The sequence below is a fragment of the Mus caroli genome, chromosome 4 (assembly GCF_900094665.2).
Source record: "Mus caroli chromosome 4, CAROLI_EIJ_v1.1, whole genome shotgun sequence".
Lineage (NCBI taxonomy): Eukaryota > Metazoa > Chordata > Mammalia > Rodentia > Muridae > Mus > Mus caroli.
The window spans coordinates 134710752-134727011 of NC_034573.1; the positions used below are offsets into that span (position 1 = coordinate 134710752).

Genomic DNA, 16260 nt, shown 5'->3' on the forward strand with positions numbered 1-16260 from the left:
CTCCTCCTCTTCCTACTCTTCTTTTTCTTCTTCTTCCTCCCCGCCTTTCTCTCCCTTCATAATGGACTTGGCAGCCTAGCTCCTTCACCTACCCATTCGATGTTCATATCCCTCTCCAAACAATGTGCCTAGCAAACTGAGAACCCCTGAACCTCCTATGTATGTCAGGCATACTTGAATCTCTTAACGGTACTATCGATTTCTCCACTCTTAGAAACAGTCTCATTTAGACAGTTTCTAGTTGAGAATATTCCCAACGTGTCCTATATGAAGAATAAAAGGGGCAGCCAGCATGAACCAATGCCAGGCACATGTACGAAAAGGCAAACTGAGTCCTTCAAGTGAACTTTCAGAGAGAATCCCCTATTTATTTAATCTTAGGCCTATGCATACTTGGGCATACATATAATTAAAATCAGATGCATTATGGGAAAGGATGAGTTCTGTAGGAAGATATGGCATAATCAATCAAAATACAGAACCCCTCAAGCCACTCCCCACCGTAGCCAGCCCCTCCTTCCTTTAGACCCTATAAGAAAGACATCCTAGGCCATAGACTAAGACTCTTGAATATTCTCACGCTTGTGACCAGCTGTCAATCATGATGATATATTCTCTCTAATCCATACTAACCCTTCATTTCTAATAAATTTCTATCCCTTTGCAAATTTATGTAGCCCTCATTTTCAGTTCTTTAAGTGATAGGCAAAGAACCTGGAAACATTCACTCAGACACACACACACACACACCTTGCAGGAACAGTTGTACCAGAGAGTCCATTCTCAATCAACAGTCAGCTCTCAGCCTCAATCACCAAGTAATTACACCCCAGCCATGCAGTAAATCTCCATCTTGCAATATCTTGGGAGAGGCAGGAGAGAGGAGGAGGAAGACAGCATTTCCCAATAACTTGTTGTGCTTGGCCCAAAGTATCTGGGGAAGATATGATGAGGCTCATGCCCTATAAGAATGCCCTGGTATCACCAGGCTATGGTGATGCATCTGCCTGAACCCCCTGCCCCATTCCAACACATTCTGTGGACCAGGCCAGGCCCTGTATGCTGCAGTGTAAATCCTCCCAACTACCCCAGCCTTGGGAGCAGATCCCTTGGGGTCACTATCAAGAGCCAAGAATTCTGAGAATTCAGGGTGGAGGGAGCCCTCAAGAAAACAAATGAGTGATTTGATCCTTGCACCAACACATTTCTATTTCCAGCCTGGGACTAGGCTCATCCCCTGGGAGAGAAGACCAGGCAGGAGGGAGCAGAGGCCAAGATACACTTGTAGTTTATTGTAGCACTGAACTGTGTTGACTAGGGGAAAAGAAAGAGCTTAAGGCTTTCCTGGGTGTGAGCTTCACTTAGTCAGAAGGAGGGGGGATGCTATGAGGCAGCAGTTTTGCCTCAAATGGAAACTTAATGGGGTTTCAGACTCATAGGAATGTCCTCCAAAATGAATATGGCCTTTATTTTACAACCACACAACATTTTCTAGCACTGAGTTAAACCCTGGTAAATGCATAATGAGCATTGTGACTGTTTTATAGGCCAAGAAAACAGGGCACAGAGAAGTGTCTGATATGAATGATAGGAGCTAGGGGTGTGGCTCATGATAGAATGCTTGCTAGCATGCTCAAAAGCCCAAGGTTTGTTTCATAGCACTTCATAAACTTGGACATGGTGGTGTATACCTCTAATGTCAGCATTTAGAAGTGGAAGAGGAGGAGTTGGAGGTCATCCGTGGCTATCTAGGGAGTTTGAGGCCAGCCTGGACTGGATGGATCCGGTCTCAAAAGAAAAAAGAGAAAGGAACAGGAGAAGGTGTAGTTCAGTGTCTGACTTTCTATGTTGATACTGTGATATATAATACTAGCCAATTTAGGGGAGGAGGAAATGTTTATTAATAAATATATTTTATTTTACATGTACATGTGACATGTTTGTGCCTGAGTGTGTCTATATGCCATGTGCATACAGGAGTCTCTGGAAGCCAGAAGAGGGCAACAGATCCCCTGGAACTGGAGTTACAGATGGTTGTGAGCCATGATGTGGATCCTGAGGCCTGAACCCAGATTCTCTGCAAGAGAACCAGTACTCTTAACCACTGAGCCATCTCTCCAACTCCAAACTTTGGGGTGGCCATCTCCTTTCTATTACCGTGTCCTCATGGTTTTCTGTCTTTGCCTCTGGATGATGTGTACTTGCCACCATGGCCAGCTAATTCCATCCCAATCTCTGTCACTAACATCATGACATCTAACTAATTGTTTTAATAATTTATTTTTATTTTATGCACATTGGTGTCTTGACTACATATGAATCTGTGTGAGGGTGTCCTATCCCCTAGAACAGGTTTTACAGACAGTTGTGAATTGCCATATAGGTGCTGGGAATTGAACTCAGGTCCTCTGGAAGAGCAGTCAGTGTCATTAACCACTGAGCCATCTTGCCAGCTCAAGCACATTATCATCTTTTATTGTTTGTTCATTTGTTTGTGTTTTTCAAGACAAGATTTCTCTGTGTAACAACCCTGGCTGTCCTGAAACTTGCTCTGTAAACCAGGCTGCCATCAAACTCACAGAAATCTGCCTCCTTGAGCGTCCCTTAAAGTGGATGCTAGGGAATAGAACATCTAGAAATGGATCCTCTAAAAGAGCAGCAAACACTTAAAGGCTGGGCCATCTCTCCAGCCTAAGATTTACTTTTTTCTTTTTGTTCGTTTGTTTGTTTGATTGTTTGGTTGGTTTCTTGGTTGGTTGGCTTTCATTTTTTTTAAGACAGGGCCTCACTATTTAGATCTGGCTGTCCTGGAACACATTGTGTAGATCAGGCTGGCCTCGAACTCAGAGATCTGCCTGCTTCTATCATCCAAGTGCTGGGATGAAAGGCATGGCCAGCTCTACTTTTATTATTTTTAATTATTTTATACATCAACGTGTGGGTATGCGCACATGAGTGTGGGATAGTAGACAGTGCCAGGAAACTCTGTAAGGTTGAGCAGGCCCAGAGTCCTCGGCACCAGGTACCCACCTGAAATGGTAGGCAGCTCTCTGATCCCTGCCAGATTCCAGGCCCAGAACACATGCCACAATTCCCACATAAGGAAACACGGCCTGTGGTCACATAGCCCATAAAAGAGTTCTCCATGCTAAATTCCTCAGCTTGGGCTGTTTTCCCACCCCCTGAGCAGTGTCTCCGTGTTTCCCTATAATCTATCGGTGCAGGGTAAACAAAGTCAAGAGCTCCCTGAGTTTCGCCTCCCCAGAGGCACTTCTACACCCCAGCGATTTGGCAGAACATGGACACATTGCACACATGCATAAGTGCAACTGTTCATGGAGGCCTTACACATATATCAAATACACAGGAGCTGGAGGACACATGGCTGTAAAGCTGTGAGCTACCAAGGTATAGTGGGTACATGGATAATCCTAGCACTGAGGACATAGGAGGACTCTAGGGGCCAGCCAGCCTAGCTGAAATGGTATACTCAAAGTCCACTGAAGAGACCCTATCTCAAAATTTAACGTGGAGAAGTGGTAAAGAAAGCTATCCTGAAGCCAACCTCTGGCCTCCACATGTGCTTTTGAGGGCAAGCACACCTGAACATAAATGTCCCAAACACACACACACACACACACAGGAAAACAGAAATAGTATCTCTATACCATCAAACTTAACAGGAAAGCCATTTAAAGATCAAGATATGTCTTAGCCCCTTGTGACCAGAGTTTTATCTTATCAGAATGTAGGCCCATCCAAGATACCTCTAGAGGGGGCTGGAGAGATGGCTCAGTGATAAAGAGCACTGGCTGCTCTTCCAGAGGACCTGAATTCAATTCCCAGCACCCACGTGGCAGATCACACCTGTCTGTAACTCTGGTACCAGGGCATTTGATACCCTCACACACACATACATGCAGGCAAAACACCAATGAACATAAAATTAAAAAAAAAAATTATATATTTCTAAAACAGAGGAAAAACCAACCTAGACATCTCTTTGGAGCCATCCTACAATCCAAGTCATCAAAGAAAGAGAGAGAGAGTAACATCTCTTAGGAAGAGATCTTTGAGCTCTCACCTAAGAGCCACCCAAATATTAGATATGGCTTCTGCTGAAATATGTTGCCAAAGTTTTCCAGAAGAAGCCAAGTCTATGCACTTGGTATGCTAAAAGCCCATGTTTTAAAACTTCTGTGTCTGTCTGTCTGTCTGTCTGTGTCTGTGTGTGTCTGATTCTGTGTCTGTGTGTATGTGTGTGTGTGTGTGTCTGTGTGTCTGTGTGTATGTGTCTGTGTGTGTGTGTCTGTGTGTGTGTCTGTCTGTCTGTGTGTGTCTGTGTGTTAACTGTCCATGTAAATATGTGTATTATATGTGTCCATGTAAATGTGTGTATAATGTATGCATGCAGGTACATGCACGTGTGTGGAGGCCAGAGGCAGTTAGTTACTGAGTGTCTTCATCAGCCATCCTCCATCTTAGTTTTTGAGGCAGCATCTCTCAGTAACCTGGAGCTCACCAATTCATCTAAGCCCAGCTTCCCAGTGGATCCCAGGGATCTGCCTGTTTCCATCACCCCACCTATCAGATTGCAGGCACATACCACTTCATCCAGCCTTTACATAGTCCTAGGGATCCAAACACAGATCCCCATGGCAACTGCTTTACTCAGTAAGCCCTCTGTCTCTAGCCCCTAAAGGTCTTCTGTTAATAAACTCCAATTCTGCTTCATTCTGGCTCATGTTGAACTTGTTTTCTGCAGTGAAATGCATGATTTCTTCCCCAGCCTTTTAACTCCCTAATCAATTGAGAAAAAAAATAGATCTGTTCCTGCACCTCTTGGTGACAAGGACACAGCTCCACACTGCCACCCTCAGCACCCTGGGGAGTTGCTTGTGGTTTGGCGGGGAGGTGGGGTGTCAAGTCAGTGCAAACTGGGATTTGTGCCTTTAACACTGAAAAGAATGTCAAAACTGTCAAATATGGAATAGAGTTGGAGATATTATTGAAGATACTTTAATACAAGCTTAAGAGTGGGAGTTAAAATAAAGAGGGTGCTTAGAACAAAGTTCAGCACACCCAAGTGGGGCTATGTGCTTTCCAAGAGAGAGTATGGGAAAGTAAGACACATCCAAGTGTGAATGCAGGTTCGTGGGGAGGGAATGAGCAATGAGTTGTTCTAGCATCTGCGCTGTCTTGGTAATTCTGGAGTTACATCCCTAGAGATAACTAAAGAACAATTTTTCCCTCTTCTCTTTCTCATGTAATAATGCTGGGTAGACAGATTGATGATTTCATAATTCCTGATAATTTTATAGAACTCCTAAATTTATACAAGTAATTTCAAGTCCTCTATAAAATAAAAGCTGCAAATAGAGCTCTGTAAACCTTAGTGTGTCACAGGCTAATTGCACTGAAAAAGAAAGCAGGCTTGGAACAAATTTATGATCAAGGAAAACATTCCTTCTAGGCTAGGAAAGAGGTCACTATCTGGTAACTAAAGGTCATAAACTGGGAATGGACAATTTGTTTTATGTGCAAGGACAGAAAATAAAATATTGACTAGTTAATCTATACAAAACTTCAGAATAATAAGACACAAGGCAGGTGATTTGTCTTTTGAAAAAGCCATGCTAACTTGTGACATAAAAATTATTGCTTTAAACTTATAATGAACTCATGGGACTAGTAACAGATAATGAATGTTTAGTCAGATACTAGTCTTAATGGAAAGACATATAAACAATTCTGCTGTTATTCCTTAAGTCTTATCGATTTATGACATGAATTACTGTCTTAAACTTACTATGAACTTATTGGAATGTAAAAGTATTTAGAAAATCATGTAATCAATTATTCTGCTGTAATGATTATACTGGATAGTTGTATGAGAGAATTTTTTAGAGTCAGTATATATGCTGACAAAAGAAAATTAAGGTGTTGGAACTTTTTTTTTTCTGCTTCATCCAGAGTGAGTGGGTGTTTATTCTGCATGCGTGAATTTCCGCTTTTTTTTCTTCCTTCATTCTTTCTTTCTCTTCTTTTCTTTTCTCTCTGATTCATAAAGAGTTAATAAGCTCCAAGTCTCTCATATGGCCAGTGAGGGGCCCTAGAGACAGGGAAAAAAGATCCCAGCAACTGAAACTTCTTTATTTACCCCCCTGCTGCTAACAGCATGAGTTAATTGCCAGAAACCAGTGGCATTTAGCCACAGAATAGTAAGAAACCAGCAGCTTTTAGTCACAAAATACAAAGAGTTCCAAGGCCAGAGAACATCAGTCTTTGGCCTTCATCTGACACTGTTTCCCACCTCAGCACCAAAGAACCTCTAAAGGCCAGGGCAGGCCCCCAGCAATGGAGTCCTGTTCCACTACAATAAGAGGCCCCAGCCATTATCATACATACAGACACCTCGGTGAGGTGTGTCTTATATTCCTCAAATTTTTCCCTCTCCTTTTCTATCCTGCCCAGCATTCATGAAGCCTGAGTTTTATTGCTAGCACAGCACAAACTAAAAACAGAGGAGCAAACCTGTTATCCCAGTACTTGGGAGGTGTAGGCAGGAAGATTGAGAGTCCCAAACCATCATCCCCTACAGAGTGGATTGAAGGCCATCTTGTGCTACCAGAGGAGGAGGAGGAGGAAGAGGAGGAGGACGAAACAAAAAAGCAAAGAAAAAAGATGACGGCTAGATCAACAGCTAAAGTACTTCCTGTTCTTCCGGAAGACCAGAAATCAATTCCCAGCACCCACATCAGAGATCTCCAAAGAACTCCTGTAACTTCAGCGCCAAAGAATCTGGCTCCTTCTTCTGGCCTCCGTGGGTATCTGCTTGTACCCACTCATACACACAGATACATAAATAAAAACTAAAAAGTTTGTAAAGATGAAAGGTACTTTAAATTCCTGCTTCTGCTTTTACAACTTATCTGAAACCTTAAACACGGAGCAAGGAGAACTAAGTGGCTGGTGACTGTCTAGGGGGAAATACGGCAGAGACAGGGAGAGAAATGAAAAGGTAAACGCCTATCAAGTGCCAAGTGATGCCCATGTTCCTAACAACAACCCTACAAGATAACCAAAAATCATCTTAAACCTGAGGAAACCAAGACATGTTATGTTTAGCTAAATAATAATAAAAAAATTTAACCTTAAAAAGATATTATGGGCAGTGGTGGTGCACTCCTTTAATCCCAGCACTTAGGAGGCAGAGGCAGTCATATCTCTGTGAGTTCAAAGCCAGCCTGGTCTACAGACTGAGTTCCAGGACAGCCAGGAGTACACAGCTGCAAGCTGCATGTCTAGGGTAGGAAACAAGGCTGGACCTGGATCTTAATTAATGGACACCTTCCGTTAACTTCTTTTGTAGGGAGAAGAACAATGTTCTCTCTACCTTTTATCCCTTTAGGCAGGGGGAATATCTGTGCATGCAGATACCTATCTACATACAAATATGCTCATCACATAAACAAAAGACCAGTCTGCATTTCACTTCCCTCCTTTTTCTGAAGTCATCTGAGGCAGCACCCACTTCTAGAAAGAAGCCTGAGTTTTATTGCTAGCACAGCACAAACTGAGAACAGAGGAGCAAACCTGTGGGGCAGCTGCTAGCTATTCACACTCTGTCTATCCCAGGTGGGGCAGCTGCTAGCTATTCACACTCTGTCTATCCCAAGTGGGGCAGCTGCTAGCTATTCACACTCTGTCTATCCCACTTAGCTACTTTCCAACCAAATCAGCCTCAGAACATCCTTAGAGTGAAAGGAGTGAGGGTAGACAGGTCCATACTGTCAAAACCTGTTATTTTTCTCTCTGTCTCAAAGGCAGGCCTCAGCTCCTTCCAGCCCCACAGACATCAGCGTTCACCTCGGAAGAAGCAGAGACCCAGCTGTATCTGAGCAGTGTTTTTATAAACTCATGAAAAGAGGCTTTATTGGAAAGGACTTAGGCAGGAGGCAGGCACAGGGCCTGCGACACGTCTGGTGGTTTCCTGTGGGCTCCTGGCAAGCAGTGATCATTAGCAGATTCTGTTCTGGGCTCAGGACTGGCTCCAAGTGACGGGGTTTTATGGGACTTACGCACAGAACTTTCTTGCAAAGCACAGCATTATAGGATGGATTACATGGTTCTGAGGAGCAAAGGGCCTGGCTCCTTCTCTGACTTGTTTTCTGAAGTTTGTAGAGGCTTCATGGTTAGGCCTCTGTAACCTCACACCAGGACTTCTGGTCCTTTTTAAAAGCCTACCTTTTTGAAAAATAAAAAGTAAATCACTAGAAAAAAAAATCCATCACTAAGTGGATGGTTTCCCACAGCTCAGTGTACAACACTGGTGATATGTACAGAAGATGGTATTTAAAGAGAGAGACTGCATGCAGTGGTCTGAGTGTAGCTCAGTTGACAGAGTGCTTGCCTAGTCAGCATCAAACCCAGCAGCACATAAACTGGGTGTAGTGACACACACACACATAATTCCAGCACTCCGGAGGTGGAGGCAGGAGGGGTGGAAATTCAAGGTCATGTTCAGCTGCACAGTAAGCTGGACACACACACACACACACACACACACACACGAGAAGGGGGCAGGGGAGAAAGGGGAGAGAAAGGAAGGAAATCATAAACTGCTGTTATCAAGAGAGAGGCAGAGGCTGGTGAGATGCCTCAGGAGTTAAGAACACTTGTTCTTGCAGAGGACTCATGTTCAGTTCCTAGTATTCACATGGTGGCTCACAACCATCTGTAGCTCCAGTTGCAGGGGATCTGATGCCCACTTCCGACCTCCAAGAGTACCAGGTGCACATACATACATTCAGGCAAAACATTCATACACATAAAAAATAAATAAGTTTATAAACTAAAAAGAAAAAAAAAACAGGCAGTATTAACAGGCTGTTAAGTCCTGCTCTCTTTTTTTTCCTCTGTCTACAGGTGTGTACATGCACGTGTGGTTATGTGCATGCATGTATGGTTATGTGGATGCATGTATGGTCATGTGCATTCATGTGTGGTCATGTGGATGCATGTGTGGTCGTGTGCATTCATGTGTGTGATCATGTACATACATCTCTGGTCACATGCATGCACCTCTAGTCATGTGGATGCATGTGTGTTCTCATAGAAAGACAGAATTAGAGGGGTGTGCTTTGAATCAAACCTCAACTAAAACCTCCTTATCTGTTCCTCCTTGTCTCCATGACCTTAGCTGAGTTCTTCAACCTCCTTCCCACTGATGCAAGACAGGTTACAGACCCTACCTCGAGGGAACTATTCCACCAAGTGAAATTAAATCAGAATATGAAGTGTTTCATATACTGCCTCAAACACAATAAATCCCAACTAAGTAGCAACTAAACAAACAAGAAATTTTCCTTTGCAAAGGTGGGATCCCACAGTGATTGAATTTTGTACCTTGTTAACTTAAGGGCTTCATCACTATAGATGTGTGGAAATGGGGTTCTGCCATGGATTGATGAGTGTCCCCCACAGGTTGATGTGTTAGTGGTTTAAACCCCACGGAGATGCTACTGAGAGGGGATGAGCCTTCCAAAAGTGGAAGCTAGAGGGAGGCTCCTAGCCCACTTAGGGGCATACTCTTAAACTGTGGTACCTAGATCTCTCCTGTCTGCCTTGGCTCATACAGGTAGCTTTTTGGTTAATTATGTTCTCCTGACATAATGTTCTACCCTCTCCAGAGGCTCTAAGGTAACCACTCCAAAGCCTCGAGGAGAAACAAAGCTCTTCTCATAAGAAGCTAATTGCTTCAGCTATTTGAGGATAGCCATAGAAAGCCAGCGAAAACCACTTCTATTCCTAAGGAAGTACATTTCAAATATAAATGTTTATGCTGGGCAGTGGTGGCACACGCCTTTAATCCCAGCACTTGGGAGGCAGAGGCAGGTGGATTTCTGAGTTCGAGGCCAGCCTGGTCTACAGAGTGAGTTCCAGGACAGCCAGGGCTACACAGAGAAACCCTATCTCGAAAACAACAACAACAACAAAAATCAAATATAAACGTTTTCAAATACCCAGGTGTCTAGAAAACAAGAGGAAATCATATATCCCAGGCTGGCCTCAAATGTGTTATATAGCCAAGGGTGTCCTTGAACTTCTGATCCTCCTATCTCTACATCCCCAGCACCACTGTGCCTGGTTTGTATAGCGCTAGGTATCACTAGGCAAGCACTCTACCAACTGAGTCATATCCCAGCATCCACTTATGTTTATAATGATGTCAATTGTCAATGTTATACCTGTGCTTTTGATCACTTCCTTCATGACAATACAGCCTCACAAGTCCAACAAGCATTGATACAGGCTGCAGGGTCTCAGCCTCCAGAAAACCTGCTCTTTACACCCATGTTCCCATCCACACCATTCAAACTTACATGAAGTGGAGAAGAGACTCCTCCCCCCCCCCCACCTCTGCGCCTTGTCTGCTAAATGGGGACAAACCAATCTCTCTCTCTCTCTCTCTCTCTCTCTCACACACACACACACACACACACACACACACACACATACATCTCAGCAGTAGACTGTGTTGGCAACTATTCAAAGCAATGGAGCCTGTAGTTGGAAAATTCTCAGGAAATGGTAAAGTTAGTTACCAAGTTGGAGACAGATTTTTTTTAACTTATTTTCATAAAATTTTACTGACTCATTTACTTTTAGAAAGGTTTCACTTGTAGCTCAGGTTGGTCTTGAACTTATTATCCTCGTACTGCCGACCTCTGGAGTACAGGAATACAGGTAGGGATGAAAACCAGAGGCTCACATGTTAGACAAGCGCTTTATTACTGAGCTACACCTATCCCTAGCCTGAGACCTAAAGCTTCAAATTACAAATACACGCACTTCTAGCCAGCAAGGTGGCTCAGAGCATAAAGGGGCTTGCTGACAAGCCTGATGATCTAAATTCAATCCTCTGAATCTCCAAGGTAAAAGAGAGGGTCTACTCACAAGTTGTACTCTGACCTTCATGCACATGCCATGTGCATGCATGCACATATACAACATACAAATAAAATTTAAAACAATGAATACACACACACATTCATTCATTCATTCATTCATATTTGTCTGCTCTTTGTGTTGGGTATTATTTTGGTTTGGGTTGGGCTTTGGGGTGTGTGTGTATATGTGTGTGTGTGTGTGTGTGTGTGTAATTAGAACGATCTATGCAGAAACAGAAGTGGCCAAACAGAGTCTCTTCAATGACAGAGTTGCAATGAATGGAGTCACAGCTGGCAGCAGCACCTCTAATCTCTGTACCCACTGGCAGGCAGCAGGCCAGACACAGCTAAGGAAACAAATGGCCAAGTGCCAAGGTGGGTGGGTGAAGCCAGGAGCTTCTGTGTGCCCCACAGAAGACAGGAACAAAGCTATGCCTGTGGCCCGAGAACACTCTTAGTGTTCATAGGAAGTCTCCAGATAGGTCAATTATTAGGAAGCAACAAGCTTAGACCCAGCATCCAAAGCAGATCCTGGAGATTGAACCTTACTTTGCTACTTAAAAACCTGGGGCCATGGGGAAACTATTGCGGGCCTTTGTGTCCTTTTCCATTAGGAGTAAATGAGACATGAACTTTGAGAAATTAGAATGGCATTTGGGGTACAAGAAATGCTTTTAAAATGTTTGTGCTAATTGGAATTTTTTTAAAAAAGAGTTCTTTTATCCTTTAAAATTTTTTATTTCTTATATTTATTTTCATGTGTGCCTGAGTGCACACACATGGAAGCCAGAGGAGAACTTGCAGGAGTTGGTTCTCCTTTTAGACAAGGTTTCACTTTGTAGCTCAGGCTGGTCTTGAACTTAAGATCCTTCTGCCAACCTCTGGAGTACAGGAATACAGGTAGGGATGGAAACCAGAGCCTTGCATGTTAGACAAGCGCTTTATTACTGAGCTACACCTATCCCTGACCAAGGAGGACAGAAAATGACATAGGATCCCCTCTAACTGGTGTTACAAGCAACTGTGAGCTGACTTCGATACAACAACCCTCCCACCACCTCCTCGTTTCTGCCACATCTCTGGCTATGCTCACCTGACCCTGGCATCCAGAACCCTGTCTGCCCCTGTATCAGTTCACCAAGACTTGGCAGAAGCCTGTCCCCACTGCCAGCCTGAGACCTGAGCAACACAACACAAGTCTCAGCCTGAGCACAGGATGGGGTGAGAGTGTGGTTGCATGAAAAATACTCACCTTTGTGCTCTGGCCACTGGAGATTAGGAGTACTGAGTGGGATCAAAGGAGCCAGTCTACCTGCTTCTCATGTCTCCAGTCCTAGCAACCAGACCTGCTAAAGAGAAAAGGGCACTGTCAACAGATGTTCCATATTAGAAGAGGAGGTGTTTTATAGGGAGTGTTGAAATAGTCTGGGGGCTTTGCAGACTTTTTTCCTCTGTCTTGAAAGAGCCACACATGCCCTCCCCACAGGGGTCTCCACCCATCTAAAGTCTGTCTCTCCCTCTGTTTCCTTTGGTCTGGCAAGCTGCCTATGCTGATTGCCTTGTACAGTTCCTGTGCCCCAGACATCCACCAATTGGGAAGACCCTCTAGACCACAGTCCTTTAGGTAAATTCTCAAACGTTTCAGTCTAGAACTTACTTTTGAGCTGCGGTAGACCGCAAACTCATGATCCTCCTACCTCTGTCCCCTGAGTTGCCAGTGTATACTACCACACCCAGCTCAACATAAACTTGGGTTCTCCACCAGAACAGTTATTGTTCCCAGATCCTGTTCTGTCTGTCTGTCTGTCTGTCGATATCTATGTTTGTCTTTCAGCCTACCTGTGTGTATGTAAGTATATGTAAGTGTATGTTAGTGTGTCTGTGTATGTAAATGTCTTTGTGTATACTGGACATTTTCAAACTCTGTTCCAAAGCTGAAGGGCTGGGCTAAGCTGGGGGCTCAGTGATAGAGTCCTTTTCCTGGCTTACATTCTCAACATTGCAAAAAACAAAGGAGCTGAAGATCGGTGAAGGGGTGGAGTAGATCAGCAGTGGGCACCAGTATTGGCTTCCGGGATTCAATTGCCCAGACGTCAGTCTCTTGTCAGTCTCTTTGGAGGGAAGGGATCACTGCAGGTCACTGAGCTTGGGCTTCAGCTGTCTCCCAGTAGCATGGAGCCATCACTGAACTGAGCAAGGCTTAAGGCCTGCCTTTCTATATCTTAGAGGATAACTGGAAGTCTAGTTGCAATGGTGGCAAGGAGAGAACTTTGTAAAAGAAAAACTCTCAGCCTTCATTGCTTGGTGCTGGGTGGAAAACAGAACGGGCTCAGTGGTCAGCAAGCCACTAGCTGCCGCAGCGCCACAATGAGCTAACTCATTAGGTAGTCTACTGTGTCTGAGTGTGCAAGATCACACATGCATGTGAATGGGAGTATGTGTGGCAGTGTATACACACACAGTGGCCTGAAAAGGACTTGGAATTTCTCCTGTCCCTCTCTGCCTCACTCCCTTGCGATGGGGTTTATCACTGAGCCTGGAGCTTGCTGTTTTCCAGCTAGGTTGACTGGTTAGCTGCCAAGCAAGGATCCATCCACCAACTGGCCCTGCCCACTTCCACCCCTGGCACTGGGGTTACAGAAGCACATGGCCACATCTATCTTTTTACATTGATCCTGGGAACCGGAACTCAGGTTCCCATGCTTGCACAGTGTCACAATCAGGGTTTCTTTTGCTGTGATGAAATCTCATAACCTAAAGCAACTTGGGGGAGAAAGGGGTTTATTTCTCTTACACTTCTACATCACAGACTCTCATGGAAGGAAGTTAGGGCAGGACCCTAGAGGCAGGAGCTGATGAAGGAGCCAGAGAGTCATGCTGCTTATTGGCTTGCTCTCTATGACTTGCTCAGCCTGTTTTCTTAAAGAATCCAAGACCCCCAGTCCAGGGATGGCACCACCCACAATGAGCTGTACCTTCCCACATCACTCACTAATTAAGAAAATGCCCTACAGGTTTGTAGGTTTGCCTACAGCCTTATATTACAGAGATGATTTCTCTATTAAATTCTCCTTCTCTCAGATGACTCCAGCTCCTGTCAAGTTGACATTAAAAACCTAAGCCGGCGCACACCGCAATGCTCTTACCCACCAAAACATCTCCCAAGTCCCTAGACAGCCTACTTCTAATTGTAAGGCCAGCAAACCTCTTTTCACTGTCTTTAATCGCAAACCAGGAAAGTTGGAAGGCAACTCCGCCACAGGGTTCCAACTGGCCCTATAGGAGAGTTGTTTCTTGCACCTCCCTAGCTGTGCCCAGCCCCAGCAAGACTGAGTCATGGAAAAGTTACTTCTGCTCATTTCTCCCACCAAGCCCACAAAGGCTCCTTTCACGTTGTCAGGAGGGGGATGAAAAAAAAAAAGTGTGGGGCCCTCCGCCCAAGGCTAGGATGAAATTTTTCAAGCTCCTCTCTAGAGTTAGACTCAGTATCTCCTGCATCAAGAAAGCAGAATGGACCAGTACCAAGAGAGAACGGGGACACATATCCCACACTACGACTTTCTTATTGAAACCAGCCTACTTAGTTGTGCAACCTTAGCCCGATGCTCCCCCACCCCTATTTCCTGGGAACTGAGGTGTAGGGAGGGAAATGGATAGAGACGGTTACAGCTCATCTCTGGAAAGCTGATGCTGGAGGAAGCCTAAAGCTCACAGATACCAGGACCACAAAATCCACATGCTGACAGTAGACCAAGTAGAAACAGGGCCATTTCCTATCTCTGGCCAGACCTTGCATCTGACAGTTGCTTTTGGAATTGCCTAGCTGGTTTTTGTTTGGTGGTTTGTTTTGTTAGTTTGTTGGGGGCGGGGGGGGCAATTCTTTTATTTTGAGTTGTTGTTGTTGCTGTTGCTGTTGTTGTTGCTCCCCTCTGACTCCAGCTCAGACTCAACAGGGAGAAGCCTGTGTGGCCTTGAATGAATTGCTTACTTATCTGTTGGGCCCAGTTTCCTTTATTGCGTTGAGAGGGCACATAACACCCACCTCCCCAGGCCATTCGGGAAATTGTAGTGTGTATAAGGCATGTGTGAAGATCCATTGGGGTTCACAGTGTCTTTACACCCCTGTCCCAGACACACACCTGTGGGACATGGACAAGGGTCCTCCTGGTCACTCAGCTGGTCTAGCATCTGATCTGAACAGGATGAACACATACGTGTCTTTCTGTGAATGGCTGGATCTCCATGTGTTAGTAACCTTTGCTATGAAACAGGTAGAGAAGAGGCTGTGATCTTTACAAGTCCTTAGCCTTACATGGAGAGAAAGGCCTAAGCAAAAAGAATAGCTCATTAGCCCTACCAGTGTTGAAAACGCTAGTAGCTTAGAGGTGCAGTGTCCCATGTTAGCCACTAGGCGTCTCCAAGGATAATAGATGAGGGCAGAAGCTATGCAGCCTTTTGGGGGTCTCCCCTACTTGGTGTCTTGTACATAGGCCTTAGCAACCGCTGGGGGCCAAGAGTCCGACCCTCCCTGGCTGCCATTTCTTTCCTGTTGTTTTATAGACCTGGAAGATGGACGAAATGGCCACCATGGTGGGGTGGGATCTAAGGAAGGCAACGGCCAGCCCTTTGGACAGTCCTTTAAAAAGAAGAATGGAGCCTGCAGGGACTCTTCACTGCAGTTCTTGGCCAAGCCTGTCCTCCACCTCTCTCCTGCCTTCTTGCCAGAGTGGGGTGGGATGGGAAGAGAAATTAGGTCTGGACTGAATCCCTCCCTCCTGTACTTCCTGGCTGGGTAACCTGGGAAATAGGATGACAAAGTCCCCAAAGCGAGGTCAGCTGGAGGGTGGAATGTCAGACCAGATCGCAGGAGCTCCTCGCAGGAGAGCAACTTCCTTGCCCCTTCATCGAAACCTAAGAGTTCTCATGACAACTTCTCCCCAGAACTACAGTAGTTGGCAAAAGAGGAAGTGATCTCCACCCCCTCCCCAAATCAGCACTTCTCAAAGGGATTTGTTCACACCCAGGCGGGGAATATTAAAAGCACAGTTAGTTCCTTGTGCACCCAGGGCCTGCTGGATCAGTCTTTGGGGTTGAGGCCCAGGACTCCCAGCCTGAACAAGTCCAGGGCTGGAAAGGGCTGCCCCAGATTACAGGGCAGGCTCCCTGGCTGTCTCTCCCTCTCCCGCCCAGGGATGTGCAGAGGGGGCGGGTGGCAAGTCTCATCAGCACTTTTAACTGGGCCTGCTTCTCATGACTCACCTCCTAGACTTCCCGCAACAGGCAAGTCTAAATAGCTGGGTCCCGCCCT

General features: G+C 45.1%; 1 protein-coding gene across 3 annotated transcripts in view; it reads right to left on the reverse strand.

Moving 5' to 3' along the window:
- The window catches only part of LOC110293451 (arylacetamide deacetylase-like 4), a 201209-nt gene that overhangs the window by 182667 nt on the left and 2282 nt on the right, over positions 1–16260 (reverse strand). For 2 of the 3 annotated variants that reach the window (XM_029475840.1, XM_029475839.1), the window contains exon 2: positions 12205–12298. The gene's annotated coding sequence lies outside the window, so the exon portion shown is untranslated. Of the gene's footprint in view, positions 1–12204; positions 12302–16260 lie in introns of all 3 variants that reach the window. The other variant, XM_029475838.1, reaches the window with a different exon arrangement.